At 32.1% G+C, this 9236-nt stretch overlaps 1 protein-coding gene and 1 long non-coding RNA gene across 13 annotated transcripts in view; one reads left to right on the top strand and one right to left on the bottom strand.

Annotated features, from left to right (window-relative positions):
• Positions 1-1176: 1176 nt before the first annotated feature.
• On the bottom strand, positions 1177-3383 carry LOC148227665 (uncharacterized). Of its 3 annotated transcripts, XR_015811860.1 has the most exons (5): positions 3244-3383; positions 3166-3180; positions 3013-3091; positions 2881-2939; positions 1177-1310 (listed from the first exon to the last, which is right to left on the bottom strand). It is a non-coding gene; the product is annotated as an uncharacterized LOC148227665 (long non-coding RNA). The 3 variants fall into 3 exon arrangements; XR_015811859.1 differs by lacking the exon at positions 3244-3383 and having other exon boundaries at positions 3166-3223; XR_015811861.1 differs by lacking the exons at positions 3013-3091; positions 3166-3180 and having other exon boundaries at positions 3244-3381.
• Positions 3384-5689: 2306 nt separating this feature from the next.
• Positions 5690-9236, top strand: part of zip (myosin heavy chain 10) — a 68887-nt gene continuing 65340 nt past the window's right edge. For 3 of the 10 annotated variants that reach the window (XM_088201133.1, XM_088201140.1, XM_088201142.1), the window contains exon 1: positions 5690-5737. The gene's annotated coding sequence lies outside the window, so the exon portion shown is untranslated. Of the gene's footprint in view, positions 5960-8148; positions 8417-8500; positions 8850-9236 lie in introns of those variants that run through there. The other 7 variants (XM_088201134.1, XM_088201141.1, XM_088201137.1 and 4 more) reach the window with 6 other exon arrangements.

Consider the following 9236-nt stretch of genomic DNA (forward strand, 5'->3'; position numbering starts at 1 on the left):
TCGCCTATATTATAATACCATTTATAACAATACTATTATATATAGTATTGTGCATTAAATGTGTCTGTATGCCATTGAACTATGTATAATTTTAAAATAAACTTTTATAAAAAAAATCGGAAACAATACAAAAAATAAAAGTCATCCAGACCATATTTGGCAACCCGATAAGTATTATTTCAGACCGAGGAACTGCATTCAGCTCAAACGAGTTTGAGCAATACTGCAAAGAGGAAAAAATCACTTTACACTGATTACTACTGGTGTTCCTCGAGGAAATGGTCAGGTCGAAAGGATCAACAGGACCATCCTTCCGGTATTAGATAAACTCTTTTGACGATCCAACCAAATGGTACTTGCATGTTGAAAAGGTGCAAAAGTTCTTCAAAAAAAAGTGCACTGTTCAGCGCTATTGAGGTACTTTTGCACTATGTCAATATGTGGGGGGCACCTAGTCGTGCCATATTTTTAAAAATATTATGGTTCAATAAATTCAAGTGATTTACAGCCTAAAATTAAACTAAATAACCATGTTATTAGGCTTCAAGGCTTATGGCACCTTTAGGTGCCCAACGAGTACTGGCGATTTTCTTGATGACTTCTATAGAAGCCATCCGTTGTGATAGGGTTAAGAGGCATAGAGGTCAGTAAATTTGATACTTCTGCGCTCTGGGCTGTCTATTTAAAAAAATATTTACGGCCACGAGTGACCTACACAGCGCAGTAGTCACATAGGCCACCGGTGACCTATGTGGCACAAGACGTGTTAAAACAGTTATCGGCGCTGTAAAAAATCTTAAAATTTTTAATTAAATTATCGAGAAAAAAATTCAGAGCATATTTGTAAATATATGTATTGCCCTAAAATTATTTTGTTCGAATTATTTTGTAGAATTCGTTTAAAACGTGGCAGATGAATTCAATAACACAAGAACGGCTCAACGACTAGGACACCGTGACCATATGTAATACTGTATGAATTGTACACCCTTTTATACATCGTTAAACTCTTTCATTACACAGAGGATTTTAAATTAATTGTTAAAATGAGAACTGTTAAGCAGTACTCCTTACAATGCTAGACCATTTGTTGTAAGTTCAAATTATTAACAATGATCGAATGTACATATTATTACATAATAAAATAGAAAATAAATATAGGTATAATTATAATCAAACCGTTTATCTTGAAATCCTCTGCTGTCTCGGGAACGGCTATAACTTGATGTTGTTTATTTGAAATCTTGAAGTTGACTTTCATCTGAATATATCGGAGACACGGGAACAATTCGTAAGTTTGCAACGCATTACTGAAAATAAATAAAAAATAATTAAAGCTAGTCAAAATATTGAACACCCCATGAATAACTCTCAACCTTATAGTAAAGAAATATATAGAGGCAGCGACGCATATTAAGAAATCGTAGCGTATTCTGGATAGCCGACGGGTGAAAATGACCTTGTGACGTTCAACAAACGAATGTCACGTGTGTAATTTCTTAATTTATATTTTTTCATTTATTAATTTACTTTTATCACCAATTATTAGTATATCATTACAGTTATCATTTCCACACCACCGTTGAGTAAATGACTTCCATGAAGGACGTAAAATATTTTCGAGCTATATTTTTCGCAATTCTGGTTTTAAAAAATATCTAAAAAAATATGTATACTATTAATAACCCTAATATGACAAAAATATTTACTAATGAAATATTATTTTCAATATTTATATTCAATTTGATAATAAATATAAATGTGAAGTATGAATGTGCAGCCTTAGTTGACACGCTGAGAATAATGTAGTTTGCACGCATTCTTTTTAACAACTAATTCTTAAAATAATACAATTAATTGCAGAATGTAACATGTGAAATGATAAATTGTACTTCATCTGCTGTTTTGTCTTGTTTTTACATGAAGATACAACACAGAAAGCCATATTTTATGAAGTTCGTCGAATGCCCAAGACACCATTTGTCTACGAGGTGACTGACCACGAAACTAGTGTTAATAATAATATTAAATCACTAACATATATAACAAATCGACACAAATGATTCAACTATGCAGATGACATAGATATAATAGCAAGACCGAACCAGAAGTAAAAATGAAAAAATTAGTCGATGTTTTTAAATACAAAATTAGTCTTTTGAAAACTAATAAAAATAACTAAAAACGTTTTATTTATACATGTTTATGTGAATTTTTATCATATATTAGCTGGTCATACACTCTTGGGCACATCCGACTGATCTACCAGTTGCGGGTGCCTGGCGGACAAATCCGATTGTGTGTGGTGAGAAGATTTATCTGTCTGCTATCCGTGCTCAAAACAAATGAATCGGACACGGACCATCAAATCTGAGCACCCGCACCGGATTGCTAAGTGTTTTTTGTTAAAATTTGTGAGTCATTTCCGCTCGCCTTTAATTTAATTTGCGCCAATGTTCCGCCATTGGTAAACGATAAGGTTTTATTTCTTTATGACAAGATTTTGCTCTTTTGAAAGAGACGTCAGACAACCGTTTTAAATGGACGCGTAAATAAGACCTATGTCCGAGTCAGAAAGTTTGCGTGTGTGGCGAAGCTCGTACAGATCAACCCTGGTGTATACTTAGCTATAGACTAATACAAATTATGAAATAAAGATGTATGAAAAAATTATATTTTCTCCTCAAACAACAATTTCACATTAAAATGTTGTAAAAAAAATCTTTACACTTGACGTGTTACATAGAAAAACGCCTACCAACGGTATCACAAAATTGCCCTGTTATTGTTTGCAAATAATATATTTTACGAATAAAAACTATACTTTTTAAAAGAATTAAGGACCTCAAATATATATGACGGTTCTCTGATTTTACTCACTGTAGATAACTCGTTCAGTCTTCCTTGTAACCGTCGTCTTCACCGATTGTGATGAAATTCTGAGAAAAAATGAACAATCAATTAATTCTAAAATATTACTTTTAAACATAATTTGATTTAAGACATTCTAACCTGCTGACAAAAATGTTTAATATTATTCATTAGAATTCGTAATATTGTCGATTTGCTCAAGGAGAACGGTGACCAGTTTCTATTTGCATTGAGTACATTATATAAATAAGCAAACATAATTACTTAAAATAAAACTTATTACAAAATACTAACCTCTACAAATCACTCCTAGTATTTTTGAGGTTAGAATTGGTAATATTGTTATTTTGTCGAAGAAAATATAATTCCAACCTCTCTCTTGTAAAAGAACGCTGCGCCTGATACTGGTGAAAGCGTTTGCTTTATAATAAGGTAAATCAACGGCGAGGAAAGCCATGTTTTCAAAAGTCCCTCTAACTTTCTGGAGTAGCAATTTTGAGAACGCGCGAGTCTCGCACTAGCAGAAATATTATATATTTGTAACGCGCATCTTATGTGAGGTTAAAACCCAGTTTTGATCAGATAGTATTGAAATCCGACAAAATAATGCTGCGCACTTCCAACCGACGACGGTTTAACGGAAAAGGAAGAATCGGCGAACAATGTTGCCATACTTAAAAAATATTTGGCCTTAGTTACAAAATTTTCATACATACCGTATTTCCCCAAAAATAAGACCCGCTCTGAAAATAAACCGCCTTGGAATATTTAAATATTATATTTCATTCCGTTTCCAGTGTAAATTTTGTGTCAGTAGTTTGGTGGTCTAAGATTCTATAAGAGCGTATGTACAGTGGCGGCCGAGTGCAAAAACTGGAACTGGAACTTGAACTTATTCTTAACTTAATTTTTAGAGTTTCGTTCTCACAAGTCATAATATTAATAATTAATAAAAAAATATCAAAATAACATTTGTTTTAAGATTTAAAATAAATACTATTTTATCCCCAGACAAGATGAGTGGGAAAAAAGAAAGAGCTATTCCATCGAGTATAAGAAAGGAATTGTACAAAAGTCACGTAACAAGAATTTTACGGCTTTCTGTGAAAAAAGAAATTGGATCTGAGAATGGTCGAAAATGGCGCGCAGAGTTCAATAATCTCGATGAGCAGGTGGACGTAGGAATTAGTAGGAAACGTAAGCTTAGATCAGGTCGGCAACCGTTATTTCTGAAGCTAAAAGATATCATCGTGGAATGGATTGCTGACAGAAGAACAAGGGCTTGGTTATAAGCAGGGTTTAACATTTAATAGTAATAGATACATTTGCAAGTAGTAGCTCACCGGTTTTCTTGGTTTATTATTTTGCCGTATTTGTAATAGAAAAAAATAGTTGTAATTGATTTATATTTTATACTAGCAGAACGGCAATGCTTCGCTATTGCTAAATTTGAGAATACTTGTATATTAATTAAACAAATACAACTGAAGTTCTATATCAATTAATTTATTAAATTAAAATTACATGAATTGAATTGAGTGAAATAATTCATTATTTTCTGTTTCATTGCTGTTTTGTGTTTGATAATGTTCTGTGTTTTAATAAATTTATTTTTGCATACTTTAAACGGGTTTGGCCTACGCGATAACGAAAGTACATGATGTCATTATACGAAGAATTTGAGATACATTTAAATAATAATTAGAACTTAATACTATAACTATATTAAAACTTAATTTATGGGTTATAACTTATATTAAAACTTAATTTATGGGTTGTACGTAACAGGATGCGAGTATTAAATACTAAATTAGGTTATGTTTACACAAATAAAAATACGACTGCGGCGATGTGACATCAAGATATACCGTCAAAATTATAGAACGGTGGCGAGCATCTAAAACTTAATTTATGGGTTATAAAGAAAAATACGCGGCCACAATGTGATATCATGATATGACGTCATATCGCGGGTGCGTTTGAGTCCTATAACACTATTAAACAACAGCGCTACCTGTCGGATTTCATTCAAACCTAAGCAACATTGCTTTTTATTTATATAGAAAATTATAGCTGTATTCAAATTTAAATTGATTTCAGATTTATAGTTTTTGATTATTTTACTGATTTTATTTTTTTTATGATTTTTTAATATTTAATAGCTGTGGTTAATTTTTTTATATATTTATTTCTGTTAAAATTTGTTCTAAGCATATATGTATTTTTATAAGTAAAGTCTGTATTTAAATTTAAATTGTTTTAAGATTTAATATTTGTTGTTTGTTTATCACTTTTTATATTTAATCCTTTGCTCGTGTTCAAAAATGAATAGCTGTGTTTTATTTTTATTTTTTATTTGATTTCTGTTCATTATTAATATTATTGATATTTGTGTATATTTCTACACATAAATACACTTTTTTTTAATAGATATGTCTTTTTAAATAAGTCCCTCCTAACCCGTTCTTATTAATATTGAAATTATATAACGATGTTAACAAATATATAAAATGCCTTTTTTGTGATGGGACTCGGAATCATTATTATTACAGGGCCCGGGCTCGCTCTCGGCAGACACGGGTAGAGTATAGTAGAATTTTTACCCAATAGCGCATCTTTTAAATTTTTCGTTTATTAAATTGTTAAAGTTTTGAAAAATAACAACTGGGACGATTAAAGATTGTACAGCGTAAATTTAGCGCAATTTATTATTTGAAATCGCGACGTCGACGCGTGTCAACATTTAAGGCGTTGCGCCCCGTTGCTGCGGCAACACCGCAGCGTTGCGTCGAGCTGTTCACCCTGCGGCTTCGCTGTCAGTCATACGGAGTATGCGGCTCGCGTAGTCGCGTGTGCCTTTTGCCGCGTTAGTTTGCCGGTTAAATCGCAGTCGCCGGTTTCCCTTCGTACTTTACTCGTACGCTCGAATGCCCCTCTTCCTATTCGCCGTCATCGATCCTATCGCACTCTTTCGCCGTTTCGAATATAACCTCGCAAAGCGGCAACCGCCCGGCGTAACCGGCGCCGCTCTCGTTGCGTTCGCGAACGCGCTAAATTAAAACAATCGTCGATGAAATTGAGTGAAATTGTGCGTATGTGTGTGTATAGTTGAATTTGGAATGTTCGTCATGTTGGCAGTATGCGAGTTCGGTTTGAATTTATTTGGCCATAATGTGCAACATTTTTGCCTTTCGGCTTCTGCGCATGTGCACTTTCGTATTTGATTTTCATTCGGATTTTGGCCTCAACAAAATGAAAACCGCCCAGCTCGTCCGTTGCGCCATTTTCTCGAATCGCGATTTTGGAACGACTGGGCGGTCACGTGATCGGATTTTTTTCGTTATTCGTGTATATTCTCACTCCGATTATTGTCGTTGGACAGTTCGTTCGATAAGAGCGTTCGTTCCGCTCGTTCGGGCGCAGTCGCTTTTTTCGTATCGAAACTCTCAAAACTGGTACAGAGATGAGCCCGAAACCGGTTTCGGGTGTATAACCTGAAAATCCGATACCCCATCTATCCGCGATCGCATAGCGTATGCGACACAAAAAATAATATCATGGCCGGCAAACCATACATTTGGACTGTTGCATGTATTTTTTTAATCGTTCGCGAATCTAATCGGAATTATATTCTATGTAACAAAAAGTAACGTTTGGACCGTTGAAGCAAATCTGTGCAGACTCAAAATTTCCATTATAAAATCGTAGCCGTAAATTATAAATATAATAATAATTTAAAACTAAATTCTACTTCAGAAGAAATTACAAGGTTAGAAAGTTGAGTAAACGGTCGTTATTTGACAAGTTTCGCTGTATGATGACATTTAAAAATATCTTTTTAATTCGGTTTTCCTTTAATTTAATGTTTTACTACAATAAAAAGATATAATAAAAGTGAAATTTGATCTGCGAATTTCAACTTTAAATGTACAGATTGTATTGTTAGTTTATAATCTAATATTGCTGAATATCAATTTTCTCCCTTTTCTTTCACAAAAATGAGTCAACTTAATTATTATGTAAAGTCACACGCTTATGTCAGTTATATCATTAGTCTCTCCTCATCTCATGTAAGGTATTTTTTTTATTATTAAAATTTTCAGTATTTTAGGTCGCTGCACAAATTGTGCTTGATATTTATTTTATGAAAAGATTATTTTTGTTATAATAGAAAGTCTGGCCGTAAGAATCGGGTAAATTTCTCTGTGTGAAAGGACGTTTCAAGTTTATTTTTAATGCAGCTGATTCGGCTTGTACTTTACATAAAAATTATGTCATGTTCGCGAATCTACTCTTTTTTTTCTTAAAAGTCAATGCACAAAAAAATAAAACATATTTAACTATAACAATAGTAAAAGAGGCTATAAAATAATAATCTTGCGACCAGCAAACCGATACCCTGTGTACTTCCATATACCGGTACCACCCCTCAAGGTGACCGACCAAGCCAGTGAACGACGTTTTTGAACACTGACTATTAAAAATAAACGGACTAATCAGAAATATAGCACATGAGACAAAAACATACGTATATAAAACAATATAAAAATATGTATAAAAGACATTTAAGAAAAAAAATTCGCTGCGTGGCCAAATGTGTTTGAAATGGCAGTGTGCTGTGTGTGTATAATATTTTAGAACACTACGTGGTCAATTTGGTTAAGATATATTAATTATATAAATTAGCATGTTTAGTAATTATGCCTAGAAATATTATAACAGGAAATCGACCAAACATTGACATTTTCTTTAAGTAAAAGCAATTTATTGGAAAAATTAAAAAAATATTAGAGTAAGTCAATCGGTTAACACTGAATTTTATTAATAACTCGAAGCAATCAAATACATCATTTTAATTTTATTCTTTCTTATTTGGTGTGGTTCGTTCGAAAAAAAATCTTATCAGATTCCTGATAACGAATTTTGTTTTGAGTTTTATTATATCAATAAGTGTATCGCGAAAACTATATTATCGATCGCTTGAATTAATTTATAAAGTAATACCAAAATTAATAAATCCATCTTTACGGTAATTTTTATTCGAATTTCTTCTTCAATAATACAATAATAGTACATATGTATTCAAGAATTGTTTTTTTTTTGCATTTCGTACATACTAGGTGTCAATGGTTTTAAATATAAAATTATATATCCCCATATTAGATTTAAATACAATATAGGCATTTTTTTGGAATGAAAAATTGAAACATAATGAGTTATTATTATTGTGTTTACATGTAAACATTGATAATATAATAATATTGATATTAAACGTAGATTGTAAAGAAATATATATCAAATATTATATAAATATAATATAAAAGAATATTATTTTAAAATCAAAAGTTAATTTTTTCTCATTATTTCGACACTTAATTTTTAAATATATGGATGCACAAATAATGTATTTTTTTAATACGTTGGTTTTCACTACTTTGGCCATTATAAAATAAATATATTTTGTAAAAGTGTGATGAAACTCGCGGGCCGGAAAAATGTTCAAGGCGTGCCGCGGGTTGGCCATCCCTGGCTTAGACCATCAAATGTCAGTTTAAATTTCAAAGTATATATTTATTTTAAATAATAAGAATCAACAACATAATACATTATATAATATTTTAATTTACAGAGCTAAAAAGCGATCACATGCTTTGTGAAATTACTGAGCTTTGCCTGCCCTATTTTATTATATTTGCTCTCAATTTTTCTTGACTTTCGTTGTTTTACTTAACTTGCATATTATTATAAAATTGCACATTCACCATCATTGTTATGTCTGAAAGGGAGCTAACATCAAGCTGAATATACACTCATCCCTCGGTAATAAAATAATCGAATAGTATTCACGTGTACTATTTAAAGTTTCTTTAACTTGTTACGTAAATGAGCTAAATCTACAGCGACACGCGTGCAATCCAAAAACTCAGGACATTGCATGGGCAGTGGGAGTGGTTCCAGGTGTAGATCAAGTGCAAGAAGTGAGAGTGACCCCATGCTTTTATTTTTCCCGCGCCACACGCGTTGCGTCAAATATATTTGATTTGGAGTATTTTTTAAAACTAATGTATTTTCTTACCTGCTTAAATCGAGGGATAAGTGTATAGAAAAAACGTAAATCCATATAACAAATGTGTATTTTTTTCGGTTTAAAATTCAATTGAATTTTGTTCTAAATTCAATTTTTAACTTTTAAAATATTGTTGTAACACGTGTGTAACGTTGATTATACATTTTGGACAGATTCCATCCGTGTTGCACTATGCTCCGTAATTTTAGGAAAAAATATAGTTTTACGAAAATTTAAGGACTGAATTTTTTGGCACTTGAGTTTGATTGGCCAACATAGTATATGTACATATATATGA

Source organism: Plectrocnemia conspersa, unplaced genomic scaffold, assembly GCF_051122295.1.
Source record: "Plectrocnemia conspersa isolate PC_06_02 unplaced genomic scaffold, ASM5112229v1 ptg000013l, whole genome shotgun sequence".
Classification (NCBI taxonomy): domain Eukaryota; kingdom Metazoa; phylum Arthropoda; class Insecta; order Trichoptera; family Polycentropodidae; genus Plectrocnemia; species Plectrocnemia conspersa.